The sequence below is a fragment of the Cydia strobilella genome, chromosome 11 (genome assembly GCF_947568885.1).
Source record: "Cydia strobilella chromosome 11, ilCydStro3.1, whole genome shotgun sequence".
Lineage (NCBI taxonomy): Eukaryota > Metazoa > Arthropoda > Insecta > Lepidoptera > Tortricidae > Cydia > Cydia strobilella.
The window spans coordinates 17,126,956-17,151,618 of NC_086051.1; the positions used below are offsets into that span (position 1 = coordinate 17,126,956).

Genomic DNA, 24,663 nt, shown 5'->3' on the forward strand with positions numbered 1-24,663 from the left:
GAAATCTTGTCACTTGTATTACAATACAAGTACATAATCCTCTCCCTCGCGTTGTCCCGGCATTTTGTCACGGCTCATGGGAGCCTGGGGTCCGCTTGGCAACTAATCCCAAGAATTGGCGTAGACACTAGTTTTTACGAAAGCGACTGCCATCTGACCTTCCAACCCAGAGGGTAAACTAGGCCTTATCGGGATTACTGCGGTTTCCTCCCGATGTTTTCCTTTACCGAAAAGCGACTTGTAAAAATTCATTAGTTAGCCGGGGTTTGAACCCGTGACCTACGGATTGCATTACGACTAGGCTACCAGCGCTTCCAACAATACAAGTACATACAAGATTATAAAAAGAGTTGAAAGGCTTCCAATTGTATTAAAGGTTGTTTACAAGCTTTCATAAAACGGGTTCCAGCTTTTCTCTATTTAAAATCACCATTTCCTCTGTTACTTTCAGACATAATATGGGGCATTTTCTATGAAAAGGGACCTTATTGTCGATGGCGCTTACGCCGCACAGCGTCGCGCGGCATTGTATTTATTTCGGAGCATCGTTTATAATGGCGTTAGCGCCATCGACAATAAAGTCCCTTTTTATAGAAAATACCACATATATAATAAATAAATAAATAAATAATAATAATAAAGCCATTTATTCCATATTTCACATAAAAACGGTAATTACAATTCTGATGTGTTGTTATTTTGGTTGTTAGTTTCTTTTTCCCTAGGGTTAATGTTAGTATGATTAGTTTATATATTATAAGTTCAAATGAAATATGGACCCCTTATTGGGTAAAATCCTCCTCCATCTTATGCCATGTTTCCCTGTCTTTGCCTTTATACATCCAATTGTATACCACCATATATACCTACCCGTATACAAACATCCCGAGCATTTCTTAAGGCGTTTTTAATAAACACTTCCGACTCCTTCTTTTAGCCGTAACAAAGAATTTACAAAGAAAACAAAGAATATGAGCAGCACAGAAATTAAAAACAAACAAATTACTTTGTTATTTGTTGTGTAAAAATCGTATTTCAAGGTTCTAGAATCCTTTACGTTTGAAAAAGAAGGATTAGGAGTATGCAGGGGTAGACTTTTGTTTGGCCAGCTGTAAATTTAAAGTATATACACTATCTTCTGCCCACGACTTTGTCTAAAATTGCATTCCGTCCCTGCCTTCATTTTGAATATTCTCGTCCCAACTGATTTTTCTCATTTCATTACCTTTCTAGATTGTCCTACCCACTGTTCCCAAATCGTAAGTATTGCTATTTAGTCAAAATGCGTATTTGATTCGCATTAGGATGTGTGCGGCTGCGGACAAACCCACGTCCTCTTGTACAGTCAGAATCAAAAATAACGGGTCAGACTAGGTACACGTCAATAACCGAGGGTTGAAAGGCACCCGGTCGAGGTAGTTTGGCGCTCGAACGCAGTGAGAGCGCCAATAGTCCGAGACGGAAATGGTGCCTTTCACCCGAGTTAAACACTAATTTTCATTTCGAATACGAAGGAAGTAAAATGTATGTGTTTTTTTAAAAACATGACTAAGTATAAATTTTTATAGTAATTCTTGAGGGTACTTTCAATTAACAATTTAGGCAAAAGTATCGTTATTTATGGAATGGAGAGTCAAATATCAGAATGGAAATTGTATAATAAATCCATTTAAACTCAAATTTCAATTGCTTAACTTAAAAAAAATTAAAAAAATCGTACTTCGAACGTAAAATGCTCTAGTACACGTAGCATTTTCTGCATACCTTTTAGAACCACAATGACCCTCTTTCAGAGAATGAGAAATGAAAAAGTATCAAAAAATTCTCTAATACCGTCACAAAAAATATACTTATGTTGCTATATTAGAACAGTTAGACTGTGACAGATAAGTACTTTAAAACGCGAACTGCCAGCGATCTGTCTATATTTGAGAAAGTATTTCAGGATGGCATGGCAGACATTTTTGGAGCGTTGTTACATATATACTTTTGATGCTGTCTACACAATCTTCAGGCTTGTATCCAGCAATAGATGATCCTAAAATAGTCATTGAAGATCGTGAATTTCAGCGATACAGACATAACATGTCTGTTGTCATAAAATTAAAATGTTATGGTTTCTGAGTTTTGAATGATTCACGGTTAGTTTCACTACTTATATTGACCGGGATATAGACCGTGATTACCTTTTGTATTGTTTTTGAGCTCCTGATATTTCGATGCAGTTACATGCACCCGTAAACAAGATACAACAAAAACAATACAAAAGGTAATCACGGTATATATCCCGGTCAATATAAGTCTAGTTATGGTTTCTGGTTCAGTTTGACATAGTTTAATGGGTAATTAGGTACATGTATGGTTAATTTCGAACGCAGTAGAGGAAAGGTGTTCAAAATAACTTTAATACAATCTTATTTTCTTCACAATAATTTTTTTTATCGCGTATATATATATATATATATATATATATATCTTTACTTGAAAATAATTGTAGTGTATAACTAGCCTTATGAACCGATTTTGCATGTACAACCAGCCTTAAAGTTGATTCTATGATTGTTCATTATTTTTAGTATGTGGGTATTTTTGCACTTTGTAATTTTTCCTCATTCACCCACCAAGAACGCTGTAAAGGGTTCGAAACGTCGGGATGTATTATAAATTCAATATACGCGATGTAATCCGTTTTCATAGTTTTATTTCAATAAAATTGTGCTCAGATGATTTTGAACACTCCGCGTTATAACTACTATTTCTGCTGCTGAAAATACTTTATTATTCATTTGCTACTCAAATTGATTTAATTTTTATTCTCGTTTGTCTTAAAATTAAGGAGTCCAATTTTATCTTCGTTTCTTAAAAGAAACCTGTTGCCAGCCAAAGCAGGTATTAGTAGTCGAAAGACAATATTTAGGTAAATACAATGTAATTTATTTGTGTAGTATTTAAACTTTATTGCACAAACAAAGAAAAATGTACAAATTAAACTTTATTGCACAAACAAAGAAAAATGTACAAATTAAACTTTATTGCACAAAGAAAAATGTACAAATTAAACTTTATTGCACAAAGAAAAATGTACAAATTGAACTTTATTGCAAAAATGTACCAAATGGCGGACTTAATGCCTATATTTAGGTGGATACATGTATTATTAATTATTTTGTATACTTACATTACTGCGCGTGACTTCGTCTACATAGAATTAATTCTTCCATTTTACACTTCCATAGTCAATTTCACCCTTTCACCCCCATATAAGCGTTTTCACACTGTCCGACTCCGATCCTATACCGGATGTCGGATACGACTACAAAGAAACAAAAAATGGAAAGTCTCTTTGTATATTTTTTTCATTTCAGCAGCTCGAACAAGCCTACTTTCGTCACACCCTGGAGTGACGAAAGTGCTACTTTCCTCACTCCAGGGAGTGACGAAAGTGCGAATTTCCTCACTCCAGGGAGTGAAACGAAGTAGCTTTTAATTTAGTGAAGGCCATGACCTGCCACTTCATACTTCGGGGTCTATTACAAATTCGAAATACATTTTTAACTTTTAATATTTTCTAATTACTGAGGTGAAAAATTATATGTGCAACACGAGAGCAAAGTTATTTTACATCTCGTGTTTTGAGTCCCTCGCTACGCTCAAGATACTAACTTAGAATAACTCGCTTCGCTCGTGATTCAATTATAGAATCTTTCGCTTGCTCGGGACTCAAAATCAACACTCGCAAGAAAAAACAACTTTCCTCTCTTGTTGCACAAATAACTATTATACAAATTATTCTTTTGTGTTCCAAAGAAAGGGGTAGGTACGGACAGTTATTTTAACGCATGTAATCATCATCTTCCTCGCGTTATCCCGGCATTTTTGCCACGGCTCATAGGAGCCTGGGATCCGCTTGGCGACTAATCCCATGAATTGGCGTAGGCACTAGTTTTTACGAAAGCGACTGCCATCTGACATTCCAACCCAGAGGGTAAACTAGGCCTTATTGGGATTAGTCCGGTTTCCTCACGATGTTTTCCTTCACCGAAAAGCGACTGGTAAATATCAAATGATACTTCGTACATAAGTTCCGAAAAACTCATTGGTACGGGCCGGGTTTTGAACCCGCGACATAATAATATTAATTAGGAATTATAATATGTTATATATCACTAGTTGTCTTTGGTTTTTATTTGTATATCACTATGTATGTATGTCTTTGGTTTTTTTTTATTTTTTTTTTTAGATTCCTTGTATTCTTATTTTGTAGTTTCACAGTGCCTTGGTGTTACTTATTTGAGTAATAAATAAACAAATAAAATAAATATACTACTTGACAGGACTTAAGCTTTCTACGTACACAATTTCGTCGATATCTGTTTAGTAATTTGGCCGTGTAAAACAAAAAAAAATCTTAGGTTACTAGGTCATTAACTTACGTATTGGTCATAGAATATAAAGTCTTCTTATTTTTATTCCAGTCAGTAGCTATAGACTTTTTCTATTTCTAATAAACGGTCAACAAAACAAGTCAGACCGCCAAAACTACCAACATATCGGTAGTTGTACAGATAACATAAAACGACTCGCCATCGCCACAACGCATTTAGTCATCGGTCTTAAAAAGTAAAAATAACTCTGGTCAGAGTCTGCATCTCAAGTCTCAAGGCCAAATCCTGAATCCTGCCACTTGAGACGCAACATACAAAAAAATACAAGCTTGAATAGGACGGGAGATATCGTGTCTTCGTCCTTTGAAAAGGGAAAGTGGTAGTTAAGGCGTAGGCAAGAGTGAGATGAAAAAATGGACGAAGGGCAGAAAAGGAGGGGTGTAGGGTTGGTGCGTGGGAGGGAGGAAGATGGAAGAGAACCGGTTAATTTTGAAGGGCTTGTACGGCTATAGGTGATTTTCTTTATGGTTATATATTGATTTAACCGAGTTAAGTTTTCTTTGTTTGTCGTAAGTCAATGGGTTTGAAAAAAGAGGTTTTGCGGAAAGAAGCGATTGTTATTTTGCTCTTGCGCAGCTTGAGATAAAATTTGATCTAGTGACCTTTTACTTTTTTATGGTTTGGTTTCATACTTTTTGTTGTTTTTTTTTTAACAGACTAGTGATTGAACCATAGTTTTTTATTTCGATTACAGACTGACCAATGATTGGACATTCTTACACATAGTAAGCTCAATATGGTTTTTGTTATGGGTACAAAACGATGATAATACATACATACATATACACACACAACATCCATCCGTGATAAACACAAATAAATGCCCTTACCAGGATTGGAACCCGGGACTAGGGGCTAGAATAGAAGGCTGTTAAATACCTAATACATAACCTAAGTGACGATAGGGTCTAAAATGGAGATTACTGGTTCAGTAAGCCTAGATTCATTCTTGCTTTGAAAGTTTGAAACTAGATGGTATTTTTCGGGGAATGCAGACGATGGGAGCGAATGCCATTCTTTAATAATATCGCATTAAGAATGACTAGGTATTTACCGCTTTTAAAATAAAACAATGAAAACGGATTATATCGCGTATATTGTATTTATAGTATACATCCCGACGTTTCATAGTTTTATTTCATGAGTAACTATCGCGGTAACCGAAGACAATATTATTTACCGCTTTGTTAGAGTTCCGTACCCAAAGGGTAAAAACGGGACCCTTTACTAAGACTCCGCTGTCCGTCTGTCCGTCTGTCTGTCACCAGGCTGTATCTCATGAACCGTAATAGCTAGACAGTTGAAATTTTCACAGTTGTATTTCTGTTGCTGCTATAACAACAAATACTAAAAAGTACGGAACCCTCGGTGCGCGAGTCCGACTCGCACTTGGCCGAATTTTTTTAATGATATAGCTTCGGGCAAAGCATTTTTTTTGTTTTTTACGTTTAGAATCCTTATTAGTTATTCAAAAAAGTTCAAAATAAATTTTGGAATATGTACAAAAATTTGTACTCAGGGTCTAGGAGGATAGGAGGCAAACGAACAAACTATTTTGAATTGATGACATTACTATTTTTTTTTTATTTTTATTACTGTTGTGCATATCATATTTCAGTTGAAATACTCTGTAATGTGGATTTAATATGTTTTTTGTACAAAATTGTATCTGACGTGTACGTATTGTATATATAATATATAAAATAAAGATTATCTTATCTTATCTAGGTACCTATAGTTGGATAATTTTATGGTAGGTACCCATTCAGTTTCATCCATTGATTGTATATAGTATGTTGTCTGCGACAATTCTTGTGAGTAGGTTAACTTAGCTAAACCAGAGCTGGTAGACTAGTTTATTTAGGATACAGCCGCGAAAATAATTACTAAAATAAGGAAAAATAAAAACCATAGTGTTGTGTTCCTGCCGCTGAGTAAGGTTGCCAACTTGCCAGAGCTTAACGAGTGTGCGGAGTGTTCGGGTCGGGAACGCGCATGTAGCTCCTCTGGAGTTGCAGGCGTCCATAGGATACGAAGACTGCTTAACATCAGGCGGGCCGTATGCTTGTTTTCCACCGACGTAGTATAAAAAAACCCTGTAAGCTACATCTTTGGTTCTCCTGGGGCATAGACATAGTATATACAAGTAGTTATAGACGCGCCACCGAGCGGCCGGGGGTAAGAGAAAAAATATTCATATAAAATTTAGGCAGCATAGGATTTTTTCTGTTTCACTTTTATAAATTTCGGTATTTCGCCATCGCCTCCTACCTATGATGCCACCCGGTCAGTGATAAGGACAAAGCATGGCACTATTTTCTCTTTCCTCTCATAGGAATCGCAATAAGACTATCTTTCTCTATCAAAGAGTGTCAGGCCCTTGTCCTAGCCAGGACGACAATCGTTGGTAGAAAAATGCCTTTTTTGCATACCTATAAAAAATACTGACTTTTCGTAGCATCTATCATCCCTATACATTTTCTTTCCTTTTCGCTACTTTTATTGACCGAGATATGAATCGTGATTACCTTTTGTATTGTTTTCTAGCTCCCGATATTTCGACGCCTTCGATAAAGTCTAGTGAAACTAACCGTGAATCATTCAGAACTGTTTTATTGGCGTTTGTTGATTGTCATCTTACTTTTTATCAAATAAGACCAGATTCAATAACAAAAGCAAAACCACACTCACTAGTTCAAATAAACGCGCTTACTCCCTAAACGCCGTAACCGACGCCATTTTGAAAGCAAGCACCGCCATTTCGTGAACTTTCACTCTCATCCACCTGTAGTTCAATGACCCTCACCTACAACTGAGTCACGCGAGCTTTATCCTTAAGCGTTGAGTTTTCATGCAAAACCTGTTTGGATGAGCCATTTCCAATTACTGAGTCAGGGATTGTTATAGCATGGAATTCCAGTAGCGAGATGAGGGATGAGGTTGCTATTCTAAAAGAAACTTAACATCAAGGAAAAATATCAGCTGGGCGAAGACGAAACTCTGGCTCAAAAATCTTCTCATTATTCCGTGCGGCTATGTTTAAAGTAAAACTAGTGTCACACCGAAACAGCATTTTTTCCAAAAGTGAAACCGAAGGTTTTATTTTCAGCCGAAACGTGATTTTTATTCCGAAATCTGCCGAAACCGAAGCTTCGGTTGGACACTACCGAAAATACCGAACTTTTGATCGAAACATGATTTTATGCCGAAACCGAAATTAAGCTCTAAAATTCGAATAGCGCTCATTATAGCCGAAGTTATCCTCAAAGCTGGACTCTGATTGCCTAAACATGCATGCCATACGATTAAATAAATAGATAGCCGAAGTAAGTAGTAGTAGTAGAATTAGGAGATGGCAATGCACTATAAGAAGAAGGATATTTAGGTCCAAAACTGATTACTTATACTGTAGTGTTTATGTCCATCAGTGCGGTTGTACCTATGTTCACACAAAATCACACAATACGTATACGTATTGAAGTTTAGTATGTAGTTTTAAAACATTTTTTTCACCTATGCACTCATCTCATGGACAGGCCTCCAACTCTTCGCTCTTCTTCTTCTTTTTCTTTGTGTTAGATGTTATATAAGGCTCCAAAGCCTATGTATCACTGCGACCATCCCTGATCTATTGTGATAGCCACCTACTACAACTCTCGATCCAAACCTGCAACTTCAAACAGCTGCAGGATCTTTTTGATCTCGAGAGACTTTAACTCCTCCTGGCGCAATGTATGTCCACCCAGGATTAAGTCACGAGTACGCAAGGGCACTCTGTGAGGATGTGCAGGGGCGTCTCCTCTGCCTCCATACAGAGTCTGCACCGCCCCATGTCACGTTTCCCCGTAGTGTGCATGTGCTTATTTAGGCCGCAGAGTGCTCTTCGCTCGCGAATTTGTCAGCGTAGAAATCTTTAAAATATTGAACGTCAGTTTCACTCCCTAAAAGGTTTAATTTCAAAATATACTTTCTTATCTCTACAACCTTTGAAGAAAATGTTCCAAATTTGATGTTCTAACTCCAAAGGCTGTGCGTTATCAGTCAGTATCTTGGTAAAGCCTGACCAGGAATATGATCACGCGCCATGTTGCGGAATTTCACTGGAACTAATTTTTTGATACCATACTGAACTGTCACCCTATACATGAGAATAACAGCGCCCTCTTGACAATGATCATATATTACTGGTCAGGCTTTACTTCTTAACAACCGCCTCAGTTTCTAGTAAGTGACGTTTTCAACCAAAAGGTACCACATTGTCGGTTGTTGATAAGGTTGATTTCTAATTGAAGCTATATGGAAATAGCGCTTTACTAACAAGCGACAATAAGTTCCCTTTTAATTGAAAATGGCACATATGTGCAAATATCCGCAGTATCCGCACAAATAGTAATGGTTTTGAATATTATGACATATACATACAGATTCCATAAAATAATCAATCTCATTGGAAAATACTGGGTCTTCAGATTGCTGAAATGATGGATGGTCATTTTGCAAAGGAATCCATGGTCGGTGATTTTGTCAACCCCCATCAAATTTAGCGAGATGAAACTAAGCTTTTACTATGGGTTGGGTTCAACCCCGAACTCCATTTTTATCCGTCGACGGTTCACAGAAGAGTAAGATTCAGTAATGAGAGATGCTGGTGCGGACTGGCGATGGCGGCGGATTCGCGAACGTACGAGTCCAAGGTCAAGGGAAGGAGGACATAGGACCTGCGGAGTCGAAAGTGTTTATCTTTTATTAGCCTATTTTATGTCCCACTGCTGGGAAAAGGCCTCTTTTTTCTTCCGGCACTCATCACGGCTTGGTACATGCTTTAGCCAGTCGCTGCAAAAAGCGTTGCGTTGAGGTCGTATTGCCCCTTTTTTGGTCTGCCTCTAACCCGGCTAACCGTGTCCATTCGGTAGAAAATTTGGCCCACCGATCCGGGCTCAGCAAACGTGAGTGTGTATCGGAAGTATAATAAATTAATAATAGTACATTATTGTCGAGGCTCGGAAGCAGCCTTCCAGCCGAGTCATAGTTATATAAGTAGTGCTTTTCTCAAAAATGGCGCAAGAAATACAATTTTAATAGAGTCAGTTAAAAAGTCCATACTAATATTATAAATGCGAAAGTCTGTCTGTCTGCGTGTTACCTTTTCAAGATTAAACCGCTGAACCGATTTAGTTGAAATTTAGCATAGAGATAGTTTGAGTCCCGGAGAAGGGTAGATAGATAGTGTTTATTTCGAAAATCATCCCTTAAGAGGATCGAAAGCGGGGTGGAATTAAAATAATTAATGGAGTGTCTGATAAGGAGGAAAGATGGCGCTGCCGTCACGGTATCAGTCATCTGCGCGTAAATTAATTCTTAAAATATTAAAAGTATCATTAAAGTGTCTAAAAAGTGTTTTATAAAATAGACTAAAGTATAATTTACTATAATAAACGTTATCTTAAAGAACTGTAGTGGTACAACGACGCTGTAACTTTAAATAAGTGATTCCTTACTCCATACCAGGCACCAGTGACTTTTTAAGTGATAACTTTAATATTACTCTATCTAGCTAACTTCTGTGATTTATAAATGTGTTTATAAACTCAAATAAACAAGAATTCATGCTTACAACTAGTGTAAATACCAAAAAAATTCAAATTGCATAACTGCCGCCGAAAGGACGCTACATTCCAATGAAGTCAACGACCTTGTGCCAAATTTTTGTGATTCTTGTAAATAAACGCCATACAAGTTGACTGGATTGTTTCTATGTGTAGTGTAATTCTATTTGAGCATATCAGATTCATTTATAACGTGAAAAATTCAATTTGCTTAACTGCCGCCAAAAGGACGCTGCATTCCTAGGAAGTCAATGACCTCTTGCCAGAATATTGTAAATAAGCGCCATATAATTTAACTGGATTGTGGCTTAACAAGATGGAGACTAACTGCAGTAAATGCGATAAAATTATTACTGATAAATATCGCCTGCTATGTGTAAATTGTAAAAAATATTATCACATGGATTGCACACATGTAACTACAAGTCGATTTAATCTGATGGAAAAGGACAAGAAAACATTTACGTGCCAAAATTGTATGTCTAGTACGGACGTAAACTTTTCGTCTCCAAACTTTGCGCGCGAAAATGTTACAATTAGAAAGAAATACAAAATAAATATACAGACCGAAAATTCCTTCTCTGGATTGTCAGATGACGAATACGAAGACGCATCACCTTCGAAAACACCAGTATCTAACAGAAACTACCGTGATATACGATTAAATACCAGTTATACACATCAAGAAATGTCCAATGAAATAAGCGAACTTAAAGAAAAATTGCATTCTGCTGACACAGAAATTGAGAAATTGTTAGCTGAAAATAACTCGTTAACTATGAGGCTTACAGAGTGTGAGTCAAAATTAAATAAGTTGACACCTGTCTGCATCTCTAGTAACATGGACATAAGTAACAACAAGAAAGAGAAAAAAGTGAAGATGACTAAGTTAGATTTCTCATCTACTGAAAAAAGTATAGAGGTTATAGACCTCAACAGAAACGAACCTTCCTTAGAGCTTCCGAAAGTTGCTGCCGCGACCTTAACGCCACCTGTTGTACAAATTGAGAAAAAAGCACTGGAGCCCACCAAAACAATTAACCTATCTAACAGCAACACGCAGACGCAAATGAACAATAATAGCACTGGAATGAGCTCTTCTCTATCCCCAATCAAAACTTCATATTCCAATATATATAAAAATCTGTTTCAAGATGATTTAGAAAACAGAATCAAGGAGGGTTTGCCAAAACGTAAAATTGTAGTACTAGCCGATCAGCAAGGCAGAAATCTCGGACTATTGCTAAATACAATGTACGGCTCCTATTTCGAAATAAAATGCTATTCAAACCCGGGGCTGAAACGAGCAATGTGCTGCGTGCACTACCTGAAAATGGAACACTGTTGAACAAGGATGACTTCTTGATTATCATGACCGGGACCAATGACAGCAACCCCAGCAAAATATTTGCGAACTTATATTATTTCATACAACAAGTAGCCCACACAAATGTTATAGTAGTACAAGTAACCTATAATAAATACTTAAACGAAACCCCACTAAACAACATGCTTAAATACATTGCCGAGCAATTTGACTATTGTAAATTTCTAACACGTGATCACAAGCTAATTGGTAAATTCAGTAAGTTCACAACATTGAAATATTTTACAACAAGAATATTTCACCAAATAGCATGTTCACTATACACTGATTTTTACCAAATGCAACTTCTACAACGCAATATTATTGGACCTAAAATCTCATATCCTGAACTTAAGAAGCCCGCTGTGAAACCCGCTCAACAAATTGACGAGAACATTTTAGACAAAATCGATAATCATCGGCCAGCCCCCAATAAGTTTTTTCGTCGCTTCTCAGTCTAATAACATTGTAACTCAAAAACTTAATATACCTGAACGCAGTAAAAATCTGGATAAATTTATGATATTACACCAAAATATATGTGGATTATTAAACAAACTGGATATCTTAGAAATGAATTTCAAAACAACTTTCAAAACGTTGATGTTATCTGTTTGAGTGAAACTTTTGTCAAAAAAGGCTCTGAACAGAACGTAAAATTAAACGACTTTAAATTAGCTGCTTCATATTGTAGGGATTAACGGAAGAGGTGGCACAGCAAAATTGGTTAGAAAGTCACTCGAGGTCCAGTCAATTGACATAATGCCAAAGTTAGCGTCTAATTTATATTTTGAATGCTGTGGTATTTTAGTCACTAGCATCAATTTAATAATAATTACGATTTATAGAATACCACAACAAACACAATCTCATTACGGTGTCTTCCTACATAAGCTTGAGAATTTGTTTCAATATTTAGCCCTTAAATACAAAAAGAAAAAAATTGTGATCTGTGGTGATTGGAATATAGATACCCTAAAAGATAATTCCATTACGAAAGAGTTATCTAGTATATTGAAAAGCTACAACTTTACTTTGCATATAAAGACGCCAACTAGGATAAACACCTGTATCGATCAAATAGCTAGTAATATGCGTGGTGTAAAATCTGAAAATCTCAAACTTGACTTGTCGGATCACGATAGAGCTCAATGTATCATATTAAACATTAATAAAATTAAGTCCTACACGACCTGGTTTGAGATGAAAAGAGATTATTGTAGTGATAATGTTCGGAAATTTATTGACAGCATAAAGGCTCTCTCATTCAGTGACGTTCTAAGCTGTAACAACGCCAGTGAAGCTTTCGACATGTTTTATGACTTACTCAGACTTTTCTATGACTTATGTTTCCCACTCATTAAAGTCAAAATTAATAGTAGACAAAGTAAACTTAAATGGCTATCTAAAGGCATTCGTAAGTCATGTCAGGTCAAGCGTCTGATGCTTTTCCAAATTAGAAATAGTGGAAACAAATCGGTCTCTAATGAGTTTTTATTTAAGAGATACGGTAGACTATTAAATAAATGTATAAATAAATCAAAACAGATCAGCCATAGTAAATATATATCAGGAAATAAAAACAAATGTAAGGCAACTTGGAATATTATAGCATCGCAAGTATCAAACCCTAACTATGCGACTGATATCAATCACTTAAAAATCAATGACAAGTCTTATAATAATCCACAAGATATTTGTAAATTTTTTAATGACCATTTTATTGAGTTGAGTAAAGTGAACAACAATCAGGAACAGATTAATGTCGAAAATAACCAATTTACGATGTTTTTAATGCCAATAGATTCCAATGAGGTCCTTAAAATTATTATGTTATTGTAGTAACACTTCTGGCATAGATGATATTACAACTAAAATAGTAAAACTAACCGGATCATTTATAAACACTCCTCTGGCACATTTGATAAATTTGTCTTTTATTCAAGGTTATTTTCCAGAACAGTTAAAGCTATCCATTGTAAAACCACTATTCAAAAAAGGAGACCGTGAAGACCCTAGTAACTACAGACCAATCACTATTGTCTCAATATTGTCGAAAATATTTGAAAAAGTTTTTTGCACTAGATTACACAATTTTTTAACTAAACATAATATTTTACATCCTAATCAATATGGATTTAGAAAAGGTCTCAATACAGAGGTGGCATGTTTCGAGTTTATTAAATATTTAACTGAATCTATTAATGACAAATCGCCTGTTATGTCCATATTCCTCGATATGACCAAAGCTTTTGACCTAGTCGATCATTCGAAACTTTTAAAAAAATTAGATGGTTGTGGAGTCAGAGGCCATTCGAATGATTGGCTCAGATCTTATTTAGATAACAGAAGGCAGTGCACAGAAATCACTAAATTTGTAGAAATTAAAAATCAAATACACAAAACAATATATAGATCACCTATTCGTAATGTAGTCTCAGGAGTACCTCAGGGTAGTAACTTAGGTCCACTGTTATTTTTACTATTTATAAACGATCTTCCTAAAGCCACACAGACCAAATCCATACTTTTTGCGGACGATACAACTATCATAGTAAGGAGCCAAGATCCGTATTCATATGAGGCAGATGTCAATAAAGCCTTGACGGACATTAATAATTGGATAACTAATAATAACCTTCTCATAAATTTATCCAAAACTCATTACATGCAATTCCATTCATATGGGGCATCCCCTCCCCATCTTAATATAAACATTGACAGCGCTGCTCTTCAGAAAACTGAAACAATTAAATTTTTAGGTTTATATATAGACTCATATCTAAACTGGAAAGACCATATAACATCAATATGTTCAAGGATCGATCGTTTTGTATTTGCCTTAAGAAAGTTACGTGATTCTGTATCTCCTGAAGCTGCACTTATTGCTTATCATGGTCATGTAGCATCCATTCTTAATTACGGCCTCATCATATGGGGTAACTCTGTAGATGTTGAAAGGGCATTCAAGCTTCAAAAGAGATGTATACGTGTAATTCCAAATGCTCCTGTAGGTACCAGTTGTAGACCTTTGTTCAAACAGTTCAACATCTTGCCTTTGGCATGTATTTATATATTAAAAATATGTACTTTTGTTAAGCGATTTCCACATTATTTCGTAAAGCGTTCAGACTTGTTTTGTGCGAATCCAAGACCACAATATAAAAATCGCCTCAATCAGCCACGATGTATGACTAGCATTTATAAAAAAAATGCTTTTAATATGAGTATTGTGATCTATAATAAGTTGCCAGTTCAAATAAAAGCTCTCGAAGGCAATGAATTTAAGCAAACCTTACGAAATTGGCTTCTTGCTCGGTGCTTCTATAGTACACAAGATTTTTTAAATAACGTAGAGTAACAGTTTGTGTAAAATTGTAAATAATTGTTATCTTAATGGTTATGGTTATAACTACCATATATGAATGGCTGTTATTATATAATATTTAAAAATATTAATAAGATGTTGTTAGTTATTAAGTTGTTGTTAGATATTAATTTTTCAAATGTAATTACAAATTTTTTAAGATGCCTTCGTGGATTTGCATGCTGTTGTACACAGCTGAAAAGGTGAAACAGACCACTGTTTACTTACATTAACACCTGTAAACGTTACCCTTTTTTTGCAAATAAAAATTATTGTATTGTATTGTATTGTATAGAAATATTTTACAGAAGCAACGTTCTTACGTATAATTTTTCACACAAAAAAGCAATTGATAAGATTTGCTTTGCCGCCTTTTAATTTTTTTTAAATAAAAAAAACGAAGTGTATTTTTCTGCCGAAAATACGCCAACCTATAGTTAGACAAGCAAATCTTGTCAGTAGAAAAAGGCGCGAAATTCAAATTTTCTCTGGGACGATATCCCTTCGCACCTACATTTTTTTAAATTTGCTACCTTTGTCTACAGCAAATCTTGTCATTTGCTTGACCAACTACATATATTTGAGACAACTAAGCACACTAAAGACGTTGCAGTACCTATCAACATTATAATAATAAGTACTGATCATCTGTTTGGCTGTTTATGGACCTATGCCTTCATTTGATAATGCCAATTTAACTTTTTTTAAAGTTTGTAACTCTACAAATAATGGAATTTGTCCCGAAATCCAGACTGCAATGTTTTTAAATTTTTAATTTTTGACTGACCATAAACTACGCACTTCGCGACCTATTTTTTAACCGGTAAAGTTGACTTTGCCGTCCATTTTTGAAAAAAATATCAAGATCAACCTTCTTTCTTCCTTTAATAGAGTTGCATAACCAATTAGATCGTTTCGACAGACGCACTCATAGAGTAAATAAAACAGAGATACCACTTGTATTATACCAAGTACACTATGGCTACCTGTTCGTCGTCGGAATGAATATACGTACCATACGTAATTAATTATTAATATCTACAAAGAGATCTTCCATAACAATACGTCCGAAAGGGAAGTATTTTGGGATATGGTATGGGGCAGGATTTCAATCCACGACCAGCAATTTCATTGCAAAATTTGTTTATACCTAAATAATACTTCACATCCATTTGCATCTCCACGGCACCTCTGTTCCCAAGACTACCAATAAGTATTTGTGTCCACACCCACACACGCACACGTTTTTCGCATGTGTGTCGTGTCCGACACAGTGCACAAGAATGCAACGCGTTGTTGACACAACCAACTTCGATATTCCTTTATTTATTGCTATAAAAACCCATTCATATACCTACGAAAGATTTTGAACTTTGTTAAGTGATCTTTAAAGTCCAAATTATGATTTGTTTAAATGGGAATTATGTCGTTCTTTACTTGCAATTTTATCGCTTAATTCTAGCGATTATGGTATTAATTTCAAGCGCTTCAAAGTGTAAATTGGGTTGCTATTTTTGCGGTGTTTAATCCTTTTTGGGTTTAATACGTAAATGGTATTTATTTGAATAACGATTTATAGGTTGTGTCTGGCATTTTGGCAAGATTGGCGGATAAGGGGGTTGTACTAAAAAGGCGATTTCAGGATTTAAATCCGGGAATGAGATATCACCGACTTGACCTATTGTTTTAGAGATTCAGAAATATAAAAGGCTGACCCGATTTAGTTGCTCGTTAAAGTCCTTTGTTTCTTTCGCATATTGTTAAATTTTAAAAAGATTTTTTGTTATGAGTGTTGTGTGTCGGACTATTGACAATAATTAACTTTTATGTGTAGTGGGTGGTTTGATAATGTGATGTCTACCTCGAACTTTAAATGCACTTTTCGTGGGGTAGTCACACAAATCTCTGTTTTGACATTTTGCTGGGACGTCAGTTAGCCGCGACCACGACCAGTGAAACCTGTGTCGAAAGTCGAAACGTCGGTAAATAAAGGTAACAAAATAAATTCGCGATAGACCCGTTTCTAAATGTGATTTAATATGTGTTCAAACCGCGAAAGTTTTAAATGTTAAATTTTAACAAGTCTAATAATTCTCTCTCTTGGGTGTTTGAATTTCCATATCAGGCACTGGCTAGTCAGTGAATACGAGTATTAATTAGGGTGTAGACACTACTTAACAAGTAATACGTATATATATATATAGTATAATTAGGCGTTATACCTAATTATACTATATATATATATATATATATATATATATATATATATATATATATACGTATTACCCGGCTTCGCATGGGTAGTTCAACTAATTTACACAAAACCTTTACAAATTATACATATAAACCTTCCTCTTGAGTCACTCTATCTGTTTAAAAAAAACCGCGTCAAAATCCGTTGCGTAGTTTTAAAGATCTAAGCATACATAGGGACAAACGGACAGACAGACAGCGGAAAGCGACTTTGTTTTATACTATGTAGTAGGTACCGAAAAGGGAGAGACAAATGTACCCAAATGATATTTTTTAACCTTTTCGACGCCATGTTAAACACAAAAGCTGTCACTCGGACGCCACGTCACCGAAATGTCAAAACTGAAATTGAACTTTATGCACATGCACGTAAGTCTATGTTGCTATGTGGTCTTTGACCGATTAATCCGTCTTTTGCGTTGGACCTGCGGTGCCGATATATCCGTCATTGGCGTCCAAAAGGTTAAGAGAAGATATTAGGCTAGTTGACATTTTTATTAATGGGAGGTATGAGCCGATTAGGTTCGATTTGAGGATCAAACAGAGCATTTAACAATTGGAGACGCCTGTAATTTTCTGTACAAAAGGCTCCATACTTAACAGTTCGTTAAATTACATCCAGAGCTGTTTACAAAATTGGAAAATATTTGTAAATTTAAAAGCAGGTATCCAAATAGACTTGTAAGAACAACAAAATATAATACCACATTATGTAATCGAAACTGTTATTTAATGTGTATAAAAATATATACTTAATAAGTTGCCTAGCAATATTAAGGAATTACCATTAACGATGTTTTTAAGGAAACTACAGCAATGGCTAGTGCAGAATTCTTTCTATTCGATCCAAGAATATTTTAACAATTGATATTATCAATTTGTAGTTTAATTTAAATAATGTTTCATATTTCGATTTTGTTTAATATAACTTGCATGTTGTAAATTTTAATTTGTTATGTACATATAATTAATTTAGTATTAAGTAATATTGTTTGCACGCCAGTTTTGGCGAGATATGAGCGCACCTCTACTTATTGTAAACTATGTTAACACCTGTATATAACCATGCCTCTAGCAAATAAAAAATTCATTCATTCATTCATTCATTCGTGACGTCAGCGTGAAATTTTTTTTTTGTTATATTGTGACAAATTGCTGACTTTCTTTTTGTCTTTTTCTTTAAAGATTTTGTTATATTTAAAATAAAACTTCAACTGTGCATGCACTTGAATGACAGTTAATCTAGATTCTAGATGAAGCCAGGATCCCTAGCTAAATGATCTCGTCAGTAGGTACCAAACCTGCCTGTCTATCCCTTAATGTTGTAGCTACGATCAAATCACGATCCTCTCAAGCACATGTGTTATATTTTTGTGTTCGGATTGCTGACTCGACTATCAGTCCGCCGGACGATTTCGGCCTGTCAGTTGTTCGGAACTGTCAAATTTTTGTTCTGACAGGCCGATATCGTCCGGCGGACTGATAGTCAGTGGCGGTGGGCCCCTTTACAGATGAGATTATGCGGATGACATGAAAGTCGAATAAAGTTAAAATCGTGTGCTGTAAACCTGCTCAACGTTTCCTAAATATCATGCGAAATATTGCCGGATATAAGAAAACTAGCGTTGAAAAAACCGGGAAAATTTCGGAAAAATTTCATAACTGCTCGTTTTTTTCAAGTTTCTTTCGAAAAAAACAATGTATTTTTCAATATACTTAATTAGGAATTTAAACAGGTAGGTTAAGAATGCATGTCTAATGTGTTTGTTTATGGCATTGACACTGTCATCACTCATCAGTGGCATTGTGTGTGACGTATTTAATTTTTCTGAATAGAACTGGAAAAAAACCGAAAAAAACAAAATTTTGTTAAATTTCCGAAAAAAACATTTGATTTTTTCCGGAATTTTCATCCCTAAAGAAAAGTAGTGTTGTTGAGGCTCGAGTCTTTTTAACCGACTTCGAGATTTCAAAGGAGGAGGTTCTCAATTCGGTTGTTTTTTTTTTTTTTTTTTTTAATGTTTGTTACCCCATAACTCCGTCATTTTTGGACCGATTTTGAAAATTATTTTTTTGATTGTAAGTATATACATACAGATTGGTCCCGTTTTTTAAAAAAGCAGTTCTGATGATGGGATCCATGAGGAATCGAAGGAACTCCTCAAATGTTAAAGGCATACATATAGTGATTTTAGTATTTTCATCAACAAATCAAGCACTTATATTTAAAAAAGTGACATTTGTGAAGTGGAACTGCTGATGATGATCAGAATGGAACTTTGGCGATTTGTCCTCTTCGTTATGTTTGTTAAGCAAGTTAGGTTTCCCAGAAACATTTTTGTCAAGCTCGAGTTCTGATGATGGGATCCATGAGGAATCGAGGGAACTCCTCAATTGTGAAAGGCATACATATAGTGATTTTTGTATTTTTATCAACAAATCCAGCATTTCCATTTTAAAAAGTGACATTTGATGAAGTGGAACTGCTGATGATGATCAGAATGGAACTCTTTAATGACGCATAGTTTACGTTTGGCGATTTGTCCTCTTCTTTATGTTTGTTAAGCAACTTAAGTTTTTCAGACATATTTTTGTCAAGCTCGAGTTCTGATGATGAGACCCACGAGGAACCGAGGGAACTCCTCAAATGTGAAAGGCATACATATAGTGATTTTTGTATTTTCATCAACAAATCCAGCATTTACATTTAAAAAAGTGACATTTGATGAAGTGGAACTGCTGATGATGATCAGAATGGAACTCTTCAATGACACATAGTTCACGTTTGGCGATTTGTTCTCTTCCTTATGGACCCAGACCCAAACTTGGACCCGGACTCGGACCCGGACCCGGGTCTGGACATGGACCCCAACTCGGACCCGGACCCGGACCGAACTCTGACCCAAACTTGGACCCGGACAGCCGGACACTGACCCGGACTCGTATCCGGACCCAGACCCGGACCCGGACCGAACTCTGACCCAAACTTGGACCCGGACAGCCGGACACTGACCCGGACTCGTATCCGGACCCAGACCCGGACCCGGAAATGCTACTAGAAAAGTGGGTTAGGTAGGTGGGTGGGTTTAGAACTGCGATTCTCACAAAACAGAACTGCTATCAGAAAAGTAGGTTAGGTTAGGTTAGAGCTGTGACCCTTACAGAAACGAAATGCTATCAGAAAAGTAGGTTAGGTTAGGTTAGAACTGCGACCCTTACAAAAACGAAATGCTACTAGAAAAATGGGTGGTTTTACCTCCTTTTCTACATAATTAGGCAAAAGATGCTGTCTTTTTCATTTCATTGTCTGGAATCTAAGAGTGCACCATCAACAATAAGTGAACTTTCAGCGGCATCCCCCATTGAAGTCGGTTTTTTTTTCTTAAAAATTATGAGTCTTCTGCTTTAAAGACTCGATTTCGTTCTTCAGAATAGTTAAGTCGAAACTCAAGTTCTTTTCAACTTGTTAGAGACCCTGAGTCTTTAAGTTGTAGCAGGAGAGACTTGGGTCTTCTCAGAGAACTATGTATCTATTTTTTTACAATTTTCTAAATGCATTTCTTTCATGTGACGTTAATCTTTAGTCTAAGTCTCATGGGTTAGATACACGAATCATACAATAACGCTTATTTTCTTTACTTTAATTTGGATAATCCCCTATATTGCTAACGAAGTCTATAATTGGAAGCTCGAGTCCTTTTGAGTTGCGCTCAAAAAAATACTCAATAAAGGATTGGACTCGGGACCTAGAGCCTGGGCTATTACCGCGAAAATCGAAGTTCGTCAATTGCGGGCATTTTTCTGTCACCTAATTACGTCTTAATGAGAGTAAAAGAGAAAGATACCCGCAATTTGCGAATTTCGGTTTTCGCGGTAGACCCCCTGATTTCTTATATTGACTTATATCGGAAAAAAAGTCCGGTCTCCCAGATATTTTTAATAATACATCAAACATTTATTCAGCAAATAGGCCACAGGGGCACTTTTACATGTCAATTTTTACAAAAAATAAAATTAACCCAAAATTACAAAAAAAAATACATAAATATAAATCTCAAATTACACAAAAAAAACTAATAAAAAATATACAAACAACAGAAGTACTAAAATTGTTTAGAGATGTAAAAGTCTCTAGGTGTCAGAGATAAAATGTATATAATAATAATAAAAAAGATCATCAAATTATCCAGAGATGTAAAGGGTCTCCAAGACTTGAACTGTTATATAATTAATAAAAAGACACAAGAAAGAAACAAGATATTAAATCAGACACACAGACAAGAACCGAATGAAGTGCCTCACGTTAATGCCACTCAAAAGTAAAGTTACATAGGTAAAATGAAGCCCGTGTAAACTTAAACAGATCGGTCTCCACAAACAGCACCCGTTAGCCACTGGTTAGCAATCCAGTTAAGACAGCTATATTACGAACCCCGTGTACCTTCTGTTAATTAATGACAATCAGGATCTTCGTGCGTGTGCGCCGTTCCCCGGTATGGTAATCACCTGATTATTCTCACAACATTTACTCTTACAAAAGCAACCTTAAGTGACAGCCGTAAGGTTCAACTTTCAAGATCTAGTCAGGGAAAGATACGAGGTATAGAAAGTTATCCCAATATTAATTTTCGCTTGTGAACTTTATCATAAAGTGATAGAGTCTAATTTTGATTGACTAGTTTAACTGTTTAGTATGTTTATTTAAAATGTATTGTATTTAACATTTCTTTTAGGTCTCTAACTGAGATTGCTTCTGTGTTTTAATTCAATAAACCACAGATTTATCGATCTAAAAAAAACCGGCCAAGTGCGATTCGGACTCGCGCACGAAGGGTTCCGTACCATTACGAAAAAAAAAACAGCAAAAAAATCACGTTTGTTGTATGGGAGCCCTATTTCGCAGCAGTTTTTACTAGTATTTAGATAAACCCTAAAACATTGTTGACGGAGTCTCTAATTACTTACTTAAGACTCGGAAGTTTTTGTAGCCCATAGCCTCCTAAAAATGAGCCGAATGTTTCATAGACTCAAATGACTCAAGAAATCCTTTGAGTCTAAATTTGAAACATTCGGCTCCTACCGTGATGTCTATTTTTGTGTGGGATTTTGAACAGCGCGCCAAGCGGGACGTTTTGGAAACTCAAAATCCTATACAAAATGACACATAAGACGTACGTCACGTCTCGCTATCGAATTATTACGGGTACTAGACATAATTCCGAAATTTTTTATTCCGAATTTTAGAATGTCGAATTTAGGAAATTTAGGGTACAGCACTAGTTTTAAAACGATCAATGTGAAGCCTGACCAGGAATATATGATCACGCGCCATGTTGCGGAATTTGAATGGAACCATAGAGTAACTTATACTAGAGCGGTACTGTCATAGTAAATTTTGTAACCCCAGTAAGATCACTGCCATCTGTCGACACACTTTAAAACTAAAAATGAAGATTTATAAAAATACGATAAAATGTATTTAAATATGGATAAATGATTTTTTTTATTTGCATTAATTATTTTTATGATTTTGACTGATATGCGTTAAAATTGTTAAATAACAAACGTAACCGTCAACGCCATCTTTACGACAGTAGGTCAAAGCTAGTAGCGCCCTCTGAACGAGAATCAAATTTTCTTGATTTTCTAGGCACGTTTTTTCCTTAGACTGTATCCATCTATTACGCAGTTATATCTATCTTTGCTGGAACTAATTTTTCATACTATACTGAACTGTCACCCTATACATGAGAATAAACAGCGCCCTCTTGACAATGATCATATATTACTGGTCAGGCTTTAGTTTTAAAGCGAAAAAGAAAAGGTTAATGCTAAAACCAAAGAGTTTCATCTTAGATTCTGGCAACACTTTTCATCAAGTAAGACAGGTCAGTTTGTAATAATAAAATATTTACCCAAGAAATTGACACCATAGACCAAAGATCAACCGTGACACCAACAAAAAATATTTAAATCCAACAGAAATCGAAAGTGACCGTCATACACTTTCTCATCGAAACAGGTTATCTACAAAAACATTATATTAATTTGGGATCCTCACAAAAAAGCGATCGCCAGACGAGGCAAAAAAACTAATGGCCACGGAAAAAGGATCCAGTAAAAAAGGTAATAAAAAAGAAAGGGTTTGGATGATACAGGTTGATGTTGATTATGTTGCACTGGATACGATTCTGGTAATTGTGTTAGGATTCACTTCAAGCTTTATGACTACCTAATACCATACTTCCGCACCACACACACCACACCACAGCCTCGAACGTGACATCATACTGGGGCAAGTTGAAGGCAAGCGCGCTAGAGGAAGAGCCCCTGCAAGATGATCGGATTCTATTAAACAAGCATGTGGTTCCATGCAGAGGGCAGCCCACATAGCCCTTGATCGCGTTAAATGGAGGGATATAGTTATTGGTCACGATCCTCAGTCATGAGGGAACGACGAAGAAGAGAATACCATACTTAATACTTACTTGGCTGGCGCGATGACCCAATAATCTTGGCCTCCAATAAAAGAGCACGCCACTTTGCTCGGTCCAGACTTCCAGAGCGGTCTCACGCCAGTTTTCGCCTACGCCAAGCTCTCGGAGATCTGTCTCCACTCTATCCGCTCAACGACATTTAGGATGACCAACAGGACGGTGTCCAGTTGAGTAATACCTACCATACTTAATACTTACTCAGGTACTTGGCTAGCGCGATGACCCAAAAATAATCTTAGCCTCTAACAAAATAGCACGCCACTTTGCTCGGTCCAGAGCGGTATCACGCCAGTTTTCGCCGACGCCGAGCTCTCGGAGATCTGTCTCCACTCTATCCGCCCAACGACATTTAGAATGACCAATAGGACGGCGTCCAGTTGAGTAATATTTACCATACTTAATACTTACTTAGGTACTTGGCTAGCGCGATGACCCAAAATGAGTCTTGGCCTCCAACAAAAAAGGCACTGCGAGGTCCAGAGCGGTATCACGCCAATTTTCGCCGACGCTGAGCTCACGGAGATCTGCCTCCACTCTATCCGCCCAACGATATTTAGGATGACCAATCAGGACGGCGGCGTCCAGTTGACTACCTACCACACATGGGTCAAAAATGTACGGGAAAACCGGTGTATGTCAAACTGCTCTACTCGGATTCGATGGGCAATGTCACAACACGCAATTGTTACGAGTAAAATTGACGTGTTGTCATCATCATCATCATCATATCAGCCTTTTATCGCCCATTGTTGAGCATAGGCCTCTCTTCCAGTACGCCACTTGTCCCGGTCCTGAGCCAATCTCATCCAGAAGTGACCCGCAGTCTTCCGAATGTCGTCCACCTAACAAGCTAACGGACGCCAGGCACTCCTTTCATCTAAAAGCGGCCACCATTCCGTTAACATTTTTTTTTGAATCCCCCTGTAGAGCAGTTTGACATATTTTTAGTGTCAATGTTAGAGGTCGGGAATTCTGTGCACCGTCCAGACAGCAGAATGGGCCGTGATTTAATTGGTCGTTTGTTAAGTAACCTTTACGACTATCTCCGATTCCGTAGATATGATATGGAAATCAGTATGTAATTGGCTTATTGTAAATAAGGATGTCTGCAAAATTAACAAAAAAGGAA

General features: G+C 36.4%; 1 long non-coding RNA gene across 1 annotated transcript; it reads right to left on the reverse strand.

Annotated features, from left to right (window-relative positions):
- Positions 1 to 44: 44 nt before the first annotated feature.
- Positions 45 to 24,441, reverse strand: LOC134745665 (uncharacterized). Its single transcript, XR_010128199.1, has 2 exons — positions 24,237 to 24,441; positions 45 to 158 (listed from the first exon to the last, which is right to left on the reverse strand). It is a non-coding gene; the product is annotated as an uncharacterized LOC134745665 (long non-coding RNA).
- Positions 24,442 to 24,663: the final 222 nt, after the last annotated feature.